Raw genomic sequence first — 20,214 nt, forward strand, 5'->3', positions numbered from 1 at the left:
TGGTGATGAGATGGGAGGTGCCGAGATCCTCCACCGAGATCAGGAGTTTTCTGGGTTTGGCCGGCTACTATCAGATATTTATCATAGATTTCTCCAAGATTGTTGTCCCTCTCACCAGGTTGACCCAGAAGGGTGTTACTTTTATTTGGGGTCCCGAGCAGCAGACCTCATTTGAGACTCTTCGCCAGAGATTGTGCGAAGCCCCGGTGTTAGCCCTCCCTGAAGGAGTGGAGCACTTTATAGTTTACTGTGATGCATCTGTTTTAGGGATGAGTGCGGTGCTGATGCAAAGGGGGCACATGATAGCATACGCATTGAGGAAGTTGAAGCCTCATGAGACGAGATATCCCACCTACTATCTGGAGCTGGGGGCGGTGGTGTTCGCCTTCAAGATCTAGCGCCACTATTTGTATAGGGTTCGGTGTACCATATACATGGACCACAAGATCCTGAAGTATCTCATGGATCAGCCCAACCTGAATATGAGACAAAGGAGATGGTTGGATGTAGTGAAAGATTATGACTATGAGATCCTGTATCATCCGGGAAATGCTAATGTGGTAGTCGATGCTCTGAGTCGTAGAGTAGATAGTGCTCCCATCCGAGATGTGTGTATGAGGATGACGGTGATGACTCCAGTCTTAGATACCATTCGAGAGGCCCAGGTGGTGGCCATGAGACCAGAGAACCGCAAGAGGGAGCAGGTGATTGGGCAGGTGTCTGAGTTTGTGACGGATAGTCGAGGTCTTATGACATTCCGAGGATGGATTTGGGTGCCCTATACGGGGAGAGCTCGGCGTACACTGATGGAGGAGGCGCATAGATCGAGATGATCAATCCATCCTAGAGCCACTAATATGTATTTGGACCTGAAGAGAGACTATTGGTGGCCCTGTATGAAGAGGGATGTGGCATGATTAGTTGAGAGGTGCTTGACCTACAGCCGGGTTAAGGTAAAGCACCAGCGTCCACATGGTCCATTACAACCTCTGGAGATTCCCCAGTGGAAGTGGGAACATATCTCTATGGACTTTATCACCAAGTTACCGAGGACTTCACGTAGAGTTGACGCGATTTGGGTGATTGTGGACCGGTTGACAAAGAGTGCTCACTTCCTTGCTATTAGTGAGAGCTTTTTCGCAGACATATTGGCTGAGATCTATGTGAGAGAGGTGGTAGCACTGCATGGGGTGCTGACCTCGATAATGTCAGATACAAATGTGCATTTTACTTCTAGGTTTTGGAAGAAATTCCATGAGGAGTTGGGCATGCGTTTGCATTTTAGTACTGCATACCACTCGCAGACGGATGGGCAAAGCGACTGGATGATTCATACTTTTGAGGACATGCTGTGTGCGTGTGTTATGGAATTTGGAGGAATTTGGGACACCTATTTACCCGTGAATGAGTTTTCTTACAACAACAACCATCACGCAAGTATTGGTATGCATCCCTTTCAGATTCTATATGAGAGGAGGTGTCGGACTCCCATTTGTTGGGGAGAAGTGGGGCAGAGAGTGATGGGTGGCATTGAGATAGTGTTGAACACAACTGAGCAAATTCAACAGGTCAGACAGAGGTTACTGACGGCCCAAAGTCGCCAGAAGAGTTATGCACACAGGCGACGGTTCGAGCTAGAGTTCCAGGTTGTAGATTTTTCCCTCCTGAAGGTATCCTCTTGGAAAGGGGTGATCTGATTCAGGAAATGGGATGACCTATGGCCCCGATACATTTGTCCTTTCAGAGTGACCGCTAGAGTAGGTAGGGTAGCATACCGACTAGAGCTACCCGCAGAATTAAGTCAGATTCATAACACCTTCCATGTGTCTCAGTTAAGGAAGTGTGTATCGATGAGACGGCGGTGGTACCCTAGAGTACATTCAAGTGGATGCGAGCCTACATTATATTGAGAGGCCGATCACGATTTTGGATCGAAAGGTAAAAGTTTTGAGAAACAAAGAGGTGCCTGTGGTTCAGGTTAAATGGAAGCATCGGAGGGGTCCGAGTTGACTTAGGAGCCAGAGTCTGAGATGCGAGAGTAGAATCCAGAGTTATTTACGGAGCATGACTTCGAGGGTGAAGTCTGATTCTAGTGGGGGAGAATTGTAACATCCGGAGTTCAGGTATACCTTGAAACCCTTGATCTTTTGAGTACTTGTCTACTTTAGCCCTTTATTGAGAAAAGGTGGTAAATGAATATGTGGGGTGTACGCGAGTGTACGCTCAACGTACTTATATGCGTACATTTGATGTGGAAGCCACCTAGTACACTGGGAGTCCTAGGCCCAGAGTAAGAACCTTAATTTAGGGTGAGTCCCCTATATAAAGGATATGATGGCCTCATTCTTGGCCACTATTCTCAGACAACAAAGTAATGCCATGTTGAGTAAGACTCAAAGTCTGAGTACCGAAGCTGAGATAGCAGAGATGAGTCGAGTACCTTACACTTCGGCAGTTGGCTCAATCATGTATGTTATGACTTGTACTCGCCCTGATGTGGCCTTCGCTTTGAGCATGGTCAGTATATATCAAGGGAACCCTGGCAGAGCACATTAGACCGCAGCCATGAATATCCTTAAGTACCTTCGAAGGACCAAGGAATGGTTTCTAGTTTTTGGAGGGAGTGATGACTTAAAGGTGCGAGGGTATAGTGACGCCAGTTTCCCAACCAACAGGGACAACTATCGTTCACAGTTGGGTTGGTTCTTTACCCTTAATGGAGGAGCAATGACTTGGAAAAGTTCCAAGCAAGAAACCGTAGCTGATTCAACGTGCGAATCAGAGTACATTGTAGCGAGCGAAGCGTCGAAGGAGGAAATATGGTTGAAGAACTTCATTAGACCTTGGAGTTGTACCTACCATAAAGGAGCCTATGGAAATTTTCTGTGATAATGAAAGAGCGGTTGCCTTGACCAAGGAACCGAGGGATCATGGTAGATCTCGAGATATCGACATAAAATATCACTTTATTAGACATCAGGTAGAAGAAGGACTCCTCGTAGTTAAGAGGATATCGTCAGAAGATAACCCAACAGATCTGCTTACGAAGGGACTGAGTAGGGTTAAGCATTTGCAGCACGCTTGGAGCATTGGGCTGAAGGATGATGTTAGTTTAGATTAGATAGTTTAGAAATGTGTAATAGATAATGGTAATTGACATTTGATGATTAAATAAAGGAGTGTTATTAGTACAATTACTGTCTTATGTTAATTGGTTGACTATTATTTTGCTAGGCATGTTTTGACTTCCTGAATAATTGAGTTAATTAAGAATAATCAAATTATTCAAATGGTCCACAGTCGTTCATATGTTGGAAGTAGGTATGAATGAAGACTATCATGAATTGGTGTGTAGATTGCCTGAAAGGTATTAGACATAACAAAGGTATGTTACAATGTTCATGAGTGCATGTGAATAAGCTTTGAGCATTGGAATAAACCCGCGCTTGCTGGAATCACTTCATGGAATCTATCACAAGTGATCGCAAGACGATAATATCATATGGTCTTAAAACCAATATATATGGTCTATTGTTTGCTAATTGATTGTACATTGATAATGCGAAACCGCATCAGTGAATTGATGTCATAAAACACATTATTTTGTATAATTTGATTAGTGAGTAGTAAATGCATATAAGTTGAAGTTTATCTGTTTCTTTTATCTTAAGAGGGTAAAAGTGATATGAGGGCCCCTCGATGATTTAATTTAACTTATGTGTTGGGCCCGGTCAGGACTGAATTGATATGTTCAATTAAGTTCTATGTTAAATGAATCTGACATCAAGAAACAAACTGCTGGACAATAAGTATGACTATGTTCCATGAGATTGTCCGCACGATATCTAAAACAGAGGACTGTACGATCCCTTATCTAAAGGACAGGCTACTAATAAGATCAGAGTTCGATAGCATCTTTAAGAGCTACGATTGCTAATCGAGTTATACTTACATTTGTGGTTACTAGACTTATCCAAGTGGGAGACTGTTGGATTAGTGTCTAAGCCTGTAACCATATTTGGTAAGTACTTGACCCGGTTGTGCATGATCCTTTTGGTTTGCTTTCACCAAAGCAACTTGACTAGAGAAATAATAGAGAAAGGGGTTATTATGATTTATTAATATATTATAGGAATAATATATTAAAGGATAAATTATATTTGTTTAATTAATATTGGTCAATAATTAATTAAGAATTAATTTTGTGATCAAATGTAATTAATTAAACTGCAGGGGCTGAATTGTAATTATGTGATACTTGCAAATTAGGGCAATGGATGCCCCACGGAAGGGGTGGACGAATTGAAGGGGATAAGGCCCAAGAATTCGTCCAAGGATAAGGGTTCTAGACTTATCTTATGGATTGCTTGGTGGGCAAGCAACTAGATAAGGATAAGGACTGAAACCCTAATCTCTACCCTATATAAAGACCCCTTGGCTAAGGGAAATCGGCCACTTGATCCTAAGAAAGCTTAGAGCCGATTTCCAGCCTTTCCCTCTCTCTCTCTCTCTCTCTCTTGCCTCTCCATTTGCATGTGGTGTTTGTGCGCCATTAGAAGCACTACACTTGTGGTACTTGCTTTCCAAGACAAGAGATTGAAGATTTGTGTTGTTATTACAATATAACAACAAGAGGTATGTAATCCCTTCTAGTATATAAATTTCGAAATATATAGATGCATGCTAGGGTTCTTCTTGTGTTCATAAAGTTGTGTATCTAATAGACAAAACATAGATCCTAATCTAGGGTTGCATGTACACATAGGATTGTTTGTATAAAACCCATCAAACGATACCTATAAAATGTAAGTTTTTAAAATTTTTGATTCAATAATAATGCTTCTTTTGATATTTTGGTGCTATTAAATGTTCAATTTTATGTAGACTATTACATAGAACGAAAGAGATATGTAAAAGATTTTTTAATTATGAGCGATGAAAGAGAGTGATATGTAAAAGATTTTGGTGCTATTAAATGTTCAATTTTATATACGTATACACTATTTAGTTGGGGACTATGACATGACATAAACGATACTTAATTGGGGTTTCTAGATGTTGTTCTTATCTTTCACCATTCATATGTTTTATACCAGGTTGCAACTATAGACCCAACACTAGTCAACCAACCCAACAATCAACCCACAAGATGCAGGGGTTAAGTGGTTCAAACTCCAAACCAAACAATCTAAAAGAATTAGGCAGTATTAGCAGGCAGATAAATGCTTGAATAATGGATATAAATCATCCATAAGGCAAGTAAAACAAAACATTAAGGGTAGAATGGTCAAAACAAGCAAAATTCTCGCACTGGACAATATTGAATCAGAAAGTTGATGGGTTTTATACAAAAGAACAATCCTATGTGCTCATGCAAAACCCTAAAGATTGGATCTAGGTTTCTCTATTGTACATGCAATTCATCCAAGACTTGAAAACCCTAATCTAGCATACATTGAAATCGAGAACTATAACAAAACAAGTTTAAATGATACCTTTCAATGGTTGCAATAATCTTCAATCTTCAAGAAGCTTAGTGTCACAAGTGTAACACCTCTAATGGCTCACAAACACCAATAGCAAGAGGATGATCTAGAAGAGAGAGAGAGAGAGAGAGAGAGAGAGAGAGGATGAGTTTTGGCTATAGTAACCTTAAGGTTTCTTGGTGTAGCTGAAACTGAAGCCCTGGGGTCTCTTATATAGCTGTGTTGCTAGGCTTTTAGTCAAAACTCTAATTGGATGACTTAGGCCCTAAGCCACATGAGATCCTTCTGGAATAAGGCCTCCTTGGACGAAATTAGAGTGGGCTTCCACTACTAATTTCGTCCCCCTTATATCCAAGAAGATTCACAACCCAAAACCAACTATCACACAATTGATAGTTCCAATCCCCTTTATTTAATTAATCTCTTTTAGCCACAAAATTAATTCTTAATTAATTCTTGACTAATATTAATTAAATTATATGATTTCTCCTTTAATATATTATTCATATAATATATTAATAAACCACAATAACCTCTCTCTATCTCTCTCTCTTAATTTCATCCTATCAAGTTGCGTTGGTGAAGGCAACCCAAAATGACCATGCACAACTGGGTCAAGTACATACCAAATATAGTTACGGGCTTAGACACTAATTCAACAGTCTCCCACTTGGATAAGTCTAGTAACTATAAATGCAAGTACGACTTCAAGATCTGATTAGCAATTGTAGCTCTCAAATATGCTGTCAACTCTGATTTTATCAGTAACCTATCCTTTAGATAAGGGATCGTATAGTCATCCGTTCTAGATATCGTGTGGACAATTACATGGAACAAAGTCATACTTATTGTCCAACAATTTGTTTCTCGATCTCTGATTTGTCTGACATAAAACTTAATTGAACACATCAATTCAGTACTAACCGGGCCCGACACATAAGTCAAACCAAATCATCGAGGGGCCCATATATCGCGTTTACCCTCTTAGGATAAAAGGAAAATATAAACTTTGACTTATATGCATTTATCATTCACTCATCAAATCATGCACAATAATGTGTTTTATAACATCAAGTTACTGATGCTTTATGCATTATCAGTGCACAACCAACTTGTAAACAATAAACCATATATCTAGGTTTCAAGACCATATGATATTATCGTCTTGCGATCACTCGTGATAAATTGCATGAAGTGATACCAGTAAGAGTGGGTTTAATCCAATGCTCAAATCTTATTCATAAGCACCCATGAATGTTGCAGCAAACTTTTGCTATGTCTAATACACTTTAGACAGTCTACAAACCAATTCATTACAATCTTCTTTCATACCTACTTCCAAAGTATGAGCGACTGTGGATTGTTCGAATAATCTTATTATTTACGAAGTCAAACCATGCAAAATGAAACAATAGGTAAATAATTAACATAAGACAACAACTTTACTCATAAACAATACTCTTGTATTTAATCATCAAATGTCAATTGCAATTTATCTATTACACGTTTCGAAGCTATCTAATCTAAGCTAATATCATCCTTCAGCCCAATGCTCCTAGCGTGCTGCAAGTGCTTAACCCTACTCAGTCGCTTCATGAGGGGATCTATGGGTTATCCTCTCACGATACCCTCTTCCACCTGATGTCGAATAAAATGATATTTCCTGTCGATATGTCGAGATCTTCCATGATCCCTCGGTTCCTTGGTCAATGCAACCGCTCCTTCATTATCGCATAAAATCTCCATATGCTCGTAGAAAATCTCAACTGCTCCTCTATTCAAGGTAAAGACCCAGCCCGTCTGAGAACGGTAGTTTTCTCTGTCGGTTTGAAAACTGGCGTCACTATACCCTCGCACCCTTAAGTCATCACTCCCATCGAGGAATAGAAACCATTCCTTGTTCATCCGAAGGTACTTAAGAATATTCTTGATTGCGGTCCAATGTGCTTTTCCAGGGTTCCCTTGATATCTGCTGACCATGTTGAAAGAGAATGCTACATCAGGGTGAGTACTAGTCATAACATACATAATCGATCCAACTGCGGAAGCGTAAGGTACTAAACTCATCTCTGCTATCTCGACTTCGGTACTCGGACTTTGAGTCTTACTCAAATTGGCATTACTTTGGATTGGTAACTACCCTTTCTTGGAATTCTCCATACTAAAATGTTTTAGTACCTTGTCCAAATAAGTGTTCTGACTAAGTCCTATTAGCCTTTTAATCCTATTTCTTATTATCATTATTCCCAAAATATAGGCAGGCTCTCTGAGGTCCTTCATAGCGAAACACTTCCCAAGCCAGGACTTGACTTCCTGCAGGGTCGGGATGGCATTTCCTATGAGTAGTATGTCATCGACAAGAATACGAGGAAGCTAACTATACTCCCGCTGGCTTTGACATATACACATGATTCATCTTTGCTTCGCAGGAGGCTAAACTCTATGACTTTCTCGTCGAAACAAAGATTTCATATGTGAGACGCTTGTTTCAATCCATAAAGGGATTTCTCAAGCTTACACACTCTATTAGGATGATTCGCATCGAAAAAACCCTATGGCTGATTCATGTAAACATCCTCAACCAACTTCCCATTAAGGAAAGCGGTTTTGACGTCCATCTACCATATTTCATAATCATGAAACACAACTATAGCTAGCATCACCCTAATAGACTTTATTTTCGCAATTGGTGGAGAATGTCTCATCTTAGTCAACTCTGGGAGTTTGAGTAAAGCCCTTCACAACCAATCACTCCTTATAAGTGTGCATGTTCCCATCCATGTTGGTCTTCTTCTTGAAGATCCACTTGCACCCGACCGTCTTACGACCCGACACATTGTCAACCAAATTCTAGACTTGGTTGTCATACATGGACTGAATCTCGCTGTCCATAGCCCGTTTCCATTTTGCAGATTTCAGGCCTGCCATGGCTTCCTTCTAGCTGTTAGTTTCGTCCAAATTTAATAGTGTACTATCACTAATAAACATATCCCCTTCAATAGTAATACAAAAAACCATAAAAATGGGGTTGAACCCTAACTCTTTTAGAACATCTAAGAGGTAAGGACTCATCAATTGGTTCAACAGGAGATTCCTCCTCAAGTTGAGTACCAGTGTTAGAGGTTCCTTCATTGTTCGATTCTTGAAGCTCTTCAAGATCGACTTACCTCTCACTATCCCCTTGGCTTATGAGTTCTTGCTCTCAAAAAACCCATATCCTTGCAATGAAGACAACATTGTCACTCGGTCTATAGAAGATATATCCAAAGGATTTCTGCGGGTAGCCGGTGAAAATACACCGCTCACTTCGAGGTTCAAGCTTGTCGTGAGTCTCTCGTCTTACGAAAGCCTCGCAACCCCAAACCTTGATATGTGCCAACGAAGGAGCTTTCCCTATCTACATTTCGTGAGGTGTTTTAGCAACCTTATTTGTAGGGACTTAGTTAAGGATATGGGCATCAGTCTCTAAGGCATACCCCTAGAATGAGATAGGCAGCGAAGCACGACTCATCATGGAACGAACCATGTCTAGCAAGGTTCGTTTACACCTCTTAGCTACACCATTCAACTGCGGTGTCCTAAGCAGTGTCAATTGTGAAACGATTCCGCATTCCTTGAGGTAGTCATGGAATTCTAGACTTAGCTACTCTCCTCCTCGATCAGATCAAAGCATCTTGATTTTCATGCCCAATTGATTCTCCACTTCCTGCTTAAACTCTTTGAACTTTTTAAAGGTTTCTATCTTGTGCTTGATTAAGTAGATAATCATCGGTGAAAGTCACATAGAAGCGATTCACATCCCTTGTGGTGGATCTGAAGGGCCCACACACATCGATGTGTATGAGATCTAATAAACCCTCACCCTTTTCACAAGTACCAGTGAAGGGTGACTTGGCCATCTCTCCAAGCAAACAAGACTCTCATATGTCATCGTACCTAAGGTCGAATGACTCCAACACTCCATCCTTTTGGAGTTGGGCTATGCGCTTCTTGTTGACATGTCCAAGACAATAATGCCACAAGCATGATTTGTCCATACTATTGGATTAATCGATTTGCAACACATCATTTCCTAAGTTGTCTACAACCATCATAGTTTCATATATTCGATTACAAGGCAATGCTTCAAAATATAAAACACCATTATGATAAGCATTAATAGAACCCTTTTCATTATCAAATAAATATCTATATCCTTGTCTACACAGACCATGAAAAGAAATAATGTTTCTTGCCATTTCTGGCGAATAGCAGCAATTATTAAAATCTAGTCTTAATCCATTACTAAGCACTAAAGGGTAAACTCCAATCTTGGTGATAGGCGACGATCTTCTGTTCCCCATGATCAAGTTTATCTTCCCATGCTCCATATCCTTGTTTCCTCTTAGGCCCTGCAAATCAAAACAAATATGAAAACTACACTCTGTATCAACAACCAAAGAAATATCATGTGATGAATCATTAGATTGAATAGTATAAATACCTGTGAAGGACGGGTTGATCTTTCCATCCTTGATATCTTGCAGATACTTCGGGCAACTTCGTTTCCAATGCCCCTTCTCATGGAAGTAGTAGCACTCTGCATCCTTTGGGTTAAAGGTGGGTGCAGCGGGACCAGCTTTGGTTCCATTAGAAGAGGTGCCATCATGGGACTTTCCCTTATGGTGGCTCTTGGAAGGAGCCTTCCTCTTCTTACCCTTCCTCTGCCTAATAGCCAAGACCGGGGTAGCAGTAAGAGTAGGTGTTTGTGAACCTGATTTCTCTTTGAGGTTGCTCTCTGCATTTCTCAACAAGCCTTGAAGTTTACTCAATGTGACCTCTTCTTTGTTCATATGGTACGTCATGAGAAACCAGTTGAAGCAGGGTGGCAGTGAATGAAGAATGATATTAATTGCCAGCTCTTTATCAAAGTTAACATTTAACTTCAGCAGGTAGTCCATATACCTCTGCATCTTCTGCAAATAAGTAGTGACAGGCTCTCTGTCTCTCATCTTGGTTGTTATCATCAAAGTGATGATCTTGTAACTCTCCTACCTTGCACTTTAGTGATACCTTTCAACCAAGTCATGATGCATTTCGTAGGGATAGAAGTCCTCGTAGGACTTTTGGAGTTCAACAGTCATGGTCGCTAGCATGATGCAATGGACTATCGTTGCATCACGCTCATAGGCCTTGAAGGCAACGATCTCCTTGAGAGTGGTAGTGTTCATGTCAACCTTTTTCAGCTCCTTGTGGAGGACATACTCCTTCTCCTTGTAGTGGGTGACCATCCTTATGTTGCAGATCCAATCGTTAAAATTTTTTCTGTTAAAGATCACCCTCCCACACAGATTCATGAGTAAGAATGAGACGTAGGCGTTTGAGCTTGAAGCATTGTGATTTGAGTTCGACATCTGAAAAGGAAAAGAGACAAAGTTTGATTAGATAAGAATCCCCAATTAAACACCCAAATAAGAAATTAGGGTTAGGATCCAACAACATTATTTGCAATTTAGAAGAGGGATGCCATAATCTAAGGAAAAAATGATTTGAAGGTGAGTGAATGACGATTCACTAATTTCCACCATGAAAAACAAAAGAGAATTAAGTTTTAAATGTATCGAAAACTCCTAGATCTTTTGAGATTCATTGAACTTTTCAATGGCATGTTTAAATCTCGATATGCCCCTCAAGTTTGTGACTGGGATACCGAGGATCACAAACACTGTGTGAATAACCATGCAAATATACATGGCGCCCTCAATGTTACAGTCACCTAATCGATGTGTTGGTTAACCATTCATGCTCCATTGATTTATGACAAACATTAAATCACCCTTTGGCACCTTTACTAAGAGCTAAATTAGGGTGTCGATTAACCACACACGCTCCACTAACGTCTTAACAATGGTACAAAGTGTAATTTCATGGAATAACATCAAATTCACATTTTGCCTAAAGTAACTAAGATTAGGAATTTTGTAAAAACATTTAGTTACTTTATAAATCATTATACTTTTAACGAGGAAAGAGTTTCCCTATCCTACCCGTTCGGCTAACGACCCTCCACCAATCAAGGAAGTAGTAGGTGAGAGTGGACACCCATTAAACGGCCATTTTATAAGCCATAACCTTATACCCCCCCTTATAGATCAGCTTCGTGAATGAGTTCTACTAACGGTAAGACTAGCATTTATGTTATACATATATAATAATTATTCTTATAATATTATAATAGTATATGGTGAATTTTAAACTTGTAAAATTCTAGGGTTTGGAATTTAATTATTTGAAAATTAAAATTTTAATTCAAAAATTAAATCTCAAAACTTGAGGGAAAGTTTTGAAACATTTCAAAACTATCTAGATCAAAATTCAAATAAATAATTAAACAATTAATTTTGATGATTATCTAATTTTGACCTAATCCAATTTCATGCAAGATAATTGACCAAATAATTCAAATAATTAACATTTATCATCTACGGAAATAATTATTCAATTAATTTGACATTATCTTTTATTTTGGCATGGATAATCATACAATATCAATAAAATTCATATTTTATTAATAAAAAACGATTTGGTAATTATCCCACAGCAAAAAAGGCATGAAATCCCGAAATACCCTCTGTCTGACAGCTCGACTCGCTGAGTCCCCTTATGGACTCGTCGAGTTCATCTGACTTGGCGAGCCCACTTTAAGACTCGACGAGTCTATCAGGCAGAAGACCAAAAATCCTATTTTTCAAGCATGAATGATATTCAAAACATCAAATACAATAGAAACCAATCAAGTCTCTAATACCACTGATGTGTTTTATACAAAAGAACAATCCTATGTGCACATGCAAAAGACCAAAAAAATGATTTTTCAAGCATGAATGATATTCAGACAACAAACCCTCTTGTGTCCTAACCTTCGTTCTTAGATCTTGTGAGTGCATTTGAGATCCTTTGAAGGTCTTTGTGTGTTCTTTAAGTGAAAGAGAAGCTTTGGAGAAGGAGTGAGAGTCCAGACCCTTGGATATGAGCATATCTATGTTCAAAGCTTCAGATAGAGGTATAAAGCTTCAAGCTTTCTTACTCTTTTGATTTGTGCATCATAATAGAGTATTTTAGGGTTTTTGTCCCAAAAGTTGGAGACTTTATGAGATATTGAGCTCTAGAGAATTTAATCTGACCCTTTGAGTGTATTTAATGGTGTAATGTGATAAAAATCCAATCTTGGACGTTGGAATCAAGCCATACATGAGTTATGAGCTTTTAGAGATAAGAGAGTGAGTGTTTTGTGTGTTTGTGACCATATTAGCCATGCAAAGGCTTAAAGTCACTGGCTTTATAGAGTAAGTGCTATTAGGGATTCCAAATATGTGATATGAGCCAAGGTCTTAACTGATTAAGACCAACTAAGTGAGAAGAGTGAAGTTGGGGCGTACGTTGGGCGTAATCCTAGTATGCGTAGCGTAGGGGTCGAGTATCCCCGATGCCTGCAGGGCAGCTGAGTACGACCACCATAGAGAGCTGCTACGCGTAGCGTACTCCCTATCGTTGAATTTTTGGTTGACTTTTAGGGTTTGGCCAATTTGTGGACTATTAAGCCCATAGAGGGGTAAAATGGTCTTTTACCCTTCTGTGAGCTATAGAAGGGTTAGTCTAGCTTCATGAGAGCCATTATTAATTAGGGATAATTATCGTGTGTGTTAGGCGGAGCCTAGGTCGGTGATTCAAGTTTGAGATTATCCGACTTCTTACGAGGTGAGTCTTCTCATTATACTTTACCTAGAGTGGTAATCTACTGTGTGACCGTAGGGTCTTATGTGCTTATTTAGTTATGTGATATTATGATTGTTGTCTGTGTGATATATATGTTATATTTTGTGTTTACTGAGATCGAACCAGAGGGTCCGGCCCGAGATGTGTGACCGGAGGGTTTCCACCGAGACAGGACCAGAGAGTCCAAACCGAGGCTTGAGACCGGAGGGTCTTTTTGAGTTATAGTCTCTAGTGGCTAATGAGCTGTGTGTGGATTCCCACTCATAATTTCATCACCCTTATATCCAAGAAGATTCACAACCCAAAACCAACTATCATACAATTCACAGTTCTTGTCTGCTTTATTTAATTAATCTCTTTTAGCCACAAAATTAATTCTTAATTAATTCTTGACTAATATTAATTAAACTATATGATTTATCCTTTAATATATTATTCATATAATATATTAATAAACCATAATAACCTCTCTCTATCTCTCTCTTAATTTCATCCTTTCACTCACTCACTCACTCACTCACTCACTCTCTCTCTCTCTCTCTCTCTCTCTCTCTCTCTCTCTCTTTCTCTCTCCTCATGTCATCCTATCTAGTTGCTTTGGTGAAGGCAACCCAAAGGAACATGCACAACCGGGTTAAGTACATACCAAATATAGTTACGGGATTAGACATTAATCCAACAAAAGTACCATATAAAGTATAAATATAAGAAATCTGGATGAAACCATTAGATGAATGCACCAAACATTGCCACCTGAAAAATCCATGCAATGGTAAAACAGCCATTATTGTGATATGTCACCGACTTAACTCTGTATCTCTAAGGGTGGAAGTGAAGAGCTTGTGGATCACAACAAAGAAGATAAGACCATCAGTCGTTGTCCCGGAGGTTATCCCAGAAAAAGGCTCCGACGATCAAGTCAGTGAGGGTCTAAGCGAGAGAGGGTGAGAGAGAGAGATAGATAGATAGATAGAGAAAGAGAGAGGGTTAAAAGCATAAAGAGAGTGTTAAAGGTCTTTAGATCTTGGCCCTTTCTCTTAGGTAGAATGGTACCTTTTATACCTGTGGATAGGGGGGACAAATCCCCGACAATATCTTCTACATTTTCAGATTTGGCAGGGGCCAATGGCTTTTAATTGAAGGATCGTGGTCCATGGCTGGTTGTTCACTATTGGCGCAGACTCTGCGAGAAGCGGCGTCTAGAGCACTACACCATGTCGATTTGGGGAACTCTTGGTATTGTTTTGTATTTAATGCTAGCCTTGGTGCTTGGGCACCAAGGAACATATACGGGTTCTCAAAGGTGCGGACGAAGGCCCAACGTTAGTCACATGTTTCTCCTTGGTCAATCCATCTGTCAAAGTAGCAACTTCATTATCTTTGATGGATTCCTGGTGGGATACGTCAACAAGTCCCCTAGGCTAGTAGACATCATCGTTTTCTTAGGGTAGCTGAGTAGTTCTAGCTTAGATTTGAACATGCGTTCGGCGTGAATGGTTTTCTGGCAGCAGTTGATGTGATAGAGGCGTGTGTGCAGATGATTTTCATCATCATAACCGCTTGGGCTTCCCGCTTGCATTTAGAACTTTATTATTTGAGTCGGTTCCCTTTTTTCTGGTTTCCCTTGCGTCTACCACTTCCTCTTTTCCTTTCCTTCTGCTCTTTCTTTCTTGTTAAGCAATGGCTTCTTCTAACACTAGGATTGTTCCTTCCTAGAGTGAGTTTTCAAGTCTACAAGATCGGTTTGGGTTTCTTCTCGAGCATGGCGTATGATGCCCTCAAAAGGGGGCATCATTTCTTATCCTTCGTAGGGAAAGATCGGAATTCCCATTCTGATCTTTGAGGCGGGGCTGAGGCTGCCGACGACGGATTTCTTCAACGAGATTATGTGTCAATATGGGCTATGTGTGGGTGACCTAACTCCAAACACCATCAACAAGATCGTCGGCTTCGAACTTGCTTATCGGGCTCTCAGAGTCTTTCCACAGTTTTAGGCATTCAAGGCTTACTTCAATTCCTCTACTCAGTCTGGTGCCTAGACTTTTTCCCAGAGGAGGGGTGTTCATGCATTTATCATCAATCAGAAAGCTATGAAGAAGAACTGGCAGGATCGATGGCTTTGGGTGAACCGTAATTTTGTTTGTTTTAGTTATCCTCGCTTGACCTCTTTCTTTGATCGGGCTCTCGAACCGTGGGGTATCAGTATCATTGTGGTACAAGCAATGAAGACCATCTACATTAACGATGAGGATTGGGAGGACCGCATTCTTGTTGCAGTTAGGATGAGTTTTGCCTGGAGGATCTAAGGGAAGATGCCCCAGTCCTGCATTGAGAAAGACGGTAATTACTTCTCCTCCTCCTCTGATATACTCTTGCTTATGTGTTATGTAAAGTGTGTTTGGTCCTTTCCTTTCTTGTAGGTCATAAGAGGATTCTTCACTTTGAGATGGTATTGAGGGGCCATTTCCAGGGCACCCTTAAATACCGAGAGGTGCCCTTGGTTGATACGCTTCCTCCTCTGGTTAGTCTTGACCATGATTTGGCTCTTTTCGACCCTTCTGTCGTTTCTCCACCTGGGTCTGATTCTCCAGCTGGCCAGGCACTGGTTGATGCACCTGTTGGTGGTGTTTCTCGTGAAGACCCCCTGTCTTATAATATTGATGGGGAGGAGCCCTCAACTGGGCTAGTCCAACGTAGGACTCGTGCAGCCTCTAAGTGGTGGCTTTCCTGGATGGATTCGCCACATGTGGCGCCTACCAAGTCCGGATCCCTGTGAGAAAGCCTTCTGAAGAGGTGGAACGTGGAATTCCTTCTAAGGGAAGACACGGTATTTGTGGATATCCTCGATGATGACACTCTGAAACAGTAGGAAGGGATGAAAGAAAGGGCGATATAACCGCCCCGTGAACCCAAGGAAGAGCCGGTGGATACTGCTGCTGAAAGCGCTTTTGGTGTGGACCAGAAATCCAGTCATGAAGGTGCCCCCAGCTCGCCAGTTATACTTTTGGTTGGGGGAGACCCTGCTGAGGGCCCTGTTCCTATTCCTCCAGCAATGCTAGCCGTGTATATTCCCAGGTGGGGGATAACTCGGGAGTCTCTCCTTTCCCAACACATGGTGGCTTACGATTGGGGACGTCATGCTTTTCCCCCCCACCACCATCGAGTCCTTGGAGTTTCTCTCGAGTTCTCATCTTTCTAATAGCCACTTATATGTTGCTACCCAGGTTGGTTCATATATGGTTGCGACTGCATCTCGCCTTCAACAAGGAGATTCCAATTCTAGTGAGCTAGTTCAAATCATGGCTTAGAAAGATGATTTGAGGGCCAAGATGTTAGCATTAGAAAGGGAGAAGCATCATTCGAGGAGCACTATGATCTCCTAGCAAGGGAGAATGCATCTCTGGAGGACAAGGTCATTGCTTTGGACGGGCCAATATAGCATTTCTCCTAGTGTATCGAGGTTTTAGTGGAAGAGAAGAAGGTATTTAAGGACCAGGTGGATCGCGCTAACAGGCAGTTGGGTAAGAGGTAGCGAGGAGGAAGAGCATGGATGATGGTTTAGGGTGGCTACTTCAGAATGGAATTGTCCTTGTGGTGGACAAGGCAGTTGAAAGTTATGAGTTTGCGGTGGGAGTAAAGTGGGTGAAGATGGTGTGCATGGCCACTGGTGTAGAGAATGGTAAGCAGGAGGTCTGGGAACAGGTCATTACTGGGAAGCTTATCCCTAGGGAGGCAGTTGCTACCACGGACCATCTTCAGTTGATGTACGCTGCTGTAAAAGCGTTTATGGAGAAAGACGTTGCCTCTTACCTCCACCTGGGCGAGCTCGACATGGTAGGCCTTCTCCAGTTGTGTGATGACTCTGATGCCAAGGATATTCAGGTCGAAGGTGGCTCTTCTCATGCTGGTGCTTCCTTTGGTAAGCGATAACTTTTATTTCTCCTTTGAATATTTCAAAACAATGTTTATGATTGCTTGGCAGTTAAGCAATGTTTCATTGTTTTTCTTTGGCCCTATGTAGTCTTTGTGTAAATCCAGGGGAATTTTCCGAGTAGACAATTTATTTGGTGTATGTTGAATTCCCTTCTTTTAGTCTATTACACTATTGTTTTGTGTTGTCCTTGTGTTTGATGGTTTATGTTGGATGTATTTGGCTTGAATTCTTCCCAGAGGCTAATGTCACCATTTTAGGGGTGGTTGTTATTTTTTTTTGAGGAGTTTTGGTGATCTAGAGCATCTGAGCTTATTGTTTGTCCTTTGTCTCAGCCTCATAGTGTGATACTTTGGTTGGCTTTTAGGTGCGGGCCCTAGCTGGCGTGCTTCATTGGAACGTCACTTTTTTTAGCCAAAGGACTTTGTTTTGGAGGCTTTTTCTATGCCCCGGGCCAAGGAGAGTTGCACTCTGGCCCTTGTTATCTGAACCAGACCGAGATCGTTATCTCGAAGTCTAGGAGTTTAAATGTTTCGAGGAAAAGGTTATGATCCTTTAAAGCCTCTTGTTTGTCATGATCAGGAGTTGCGACTCTACTAACCTTGTTGACATGTTTATTAGGGGGAAATTATGATCCCTTGAGGCTTACAATTATGTTTTCCTCCATGATTTTATCGTTATGCGGCACGGATGATCAGCCCGTTTTTGTTTTCCATTTGTACGAAAATATATTGATACTTGTTCGTTCTAAATTTGCATTGCATATATATTTTGTATGATGTCTTGGAGACACCTACATCGTTTAAGTAGGTATCAGGGGTTCGATAGTTGATGGTATTCTACTTCTAGGCCTTGTACTGGCTAGTTGGGGTGTGATTATCCAATGGGAGTTTGATCACATAGCCCCTTCTCCTGATTCCTGCCAAACTAGGACCATTTTGGCCTACGCCCTAGGGAACCTAGGTCACCGGGATGAGTTCTTCTTCTTAGTCCTTCTTCCTCTATGTCTTTCATGTGCTTACAAGTTCTCTAATGTTTGCGTTCACGCGACTAGCTGTTTCTGGGACAATTGTTCTTCAGAAGATGATTTTCAATCTCTTCCATTCTCTAGTGTCGGTTGTTTTGTTAGTATCTTTGGGAGGTTTCGTGTCATCTACTGTTGCGTTGTTGTTATTGATTTTGTTTTTTTTTTGTGGGGTTTTGGACCAGGTGCCTTCCTGGGGAAATCTTCTGCCAAATGCGGGCACTTGCCGTTGTTGGCAGCCTTCTATCTGCGTCTACTTTTGCAGGGTGGTTCCCTCACTTCCCTGTCTTTCCCTCCCCGACTTTTTCGATCACTTGGTTTTGTTTTTTGTCAGGATTTTTCTATGTACGTTGTGTCTTCACTTCACAAAGGCGCGTGGGCATGCTTAGTGATATCCAACCCTTCTTGGTGCTCGTGCTATCAATACATGATATATCTGGCACGGTAATGTTTTTGCTATCGTACCCTTCCCCCCGGGCTACATGCCTAGGGTTTGCACTCGTTCTTCTTATATGGGGTATGGGTATCTTTCCTTTCGTCTTTAACCATTTTGGATAGGAGTATTATTGTCCGAATTCTTTTTGGGATGTGTATGGTGGCCCACGCGGCGATTGACCGGATTGGCCTTGCTCGTGTATTAATGGTTGTGACTTTTGCTGAACCTTTGGTTGTTCTGAACTTGACCGTGCCATATATTATTGATGGGACAGCCTGTAGTTGAAAAAAAGTCGGGCACCCAAGGATTATATCGTTATCGGATCTGTGCTTGAGTACCGAGAACTCAATTATCTTGGTTACTTGTTCCTTCCTATTGACACTGACTATAGTCAATGGTAGGTTTATGGTGTCGAGTAGCTACAACTTGTTTCAAGTGAAGCCAACGAGTGGTGCTTGGGCTAGGGGTTTCAGGTTCCTTCTCTAACATGGCAGGAGTTGCTTGAAACAGTGTTTGTAAAGGATATCAATGTTGCTAACTCCGTCGACTAAGTCTCGCCATATCTTCTGTTGGATGATCATGGCGGGGATTATGATTGGGGCTATTGGGTCCCATTCAGGCACTCACGGGTCTGATGGCAAGAAAATGATGTTTAGAATGTCTCCGGGTGGGATTGCATCGCCTGCGGCTAGCTATTTGTACTTTTCTCGATCCTTGGGTCTTGTTTTTGTGAAAATCTACTATTTTTTGATTGGTTGTTTGCTTGCTTCCGTATAGGCTCTCCAGTCTTTTTGGTCAGCTGCGAACTTTGACCGTAGGGTCCTTGATGTTTCTGTTAAGTATCCATTCAATTGCTTATCTACCTTCTCTTTTGAGTATTGCGTATTCTCCGGTGTCATGTGTTTTGCTTTTATGGTATTCGCAGTATTTGCTTTTTTCCTTCTCGTCCGTTGTGAGGTTTTTTCTATGGCGTGTACTTCCGACCTGTGGCTCATCGGATTGTCTTTGACAAACGGGTGGAATCTGTGAGAGGAATGTCTGCTATGTTTGTCTTGGCTTCCATCATTGCGCTCTTTATGGTTGTGGCGAGAGTAGGAGTCGGCTGATTTTTGTTTGAGGTAGGCATTCTCTTCAACCTTTAAATTTGCTTGTTTGCGTTCTTCTCCTTTGATCTGTCTGAGGTATTTCTCGACCCTGTATTTAAGTTTGTCTCTGGATTTCGGTCATGTGCCTTGAATTTTTCTTGACAGGGGGCCTGAGAGTAGCCCCTGGGCGAAGGTACCTGTGACTAGGAATTCTTCATGGCCTTGGACGCTTAAAGTTGCTAAGGTGAACGAGTCATAATATGCTCAGATGGACTCTCGCTCCTTTTGCTTCCATGCCATGATTGAGTTGGCATCTCCTTTGATTTTCTCAACCGCATGAAATTATGGAGGAATATATGTCTCAATTGTTCAAAGCTGGAGATGCTACCCGATTGTAACGCCTTGAACCACTTGTTGGTGTTTCCTGAAAGTGTGACCGGGAAGTAGGTACAGGTGAACCTCTTGTCCATCCGGAACGATGTCATCGTCCATTCATA

Source organism: Lactuca saligna, chromosome 7 (genome assembly GCF_052625555.1).
Source record: "Lactuca saligna cultivar CGN05327 chromosome 7, ASM5262555v1, whole genome shotgun sequence".
Lineage (NCBI taxonomy): Eukaryota > Viridiplantae > Streptophyta > Magnoliopsida > Asterales > Asteraceae > Lactuca > Lactuca saligna.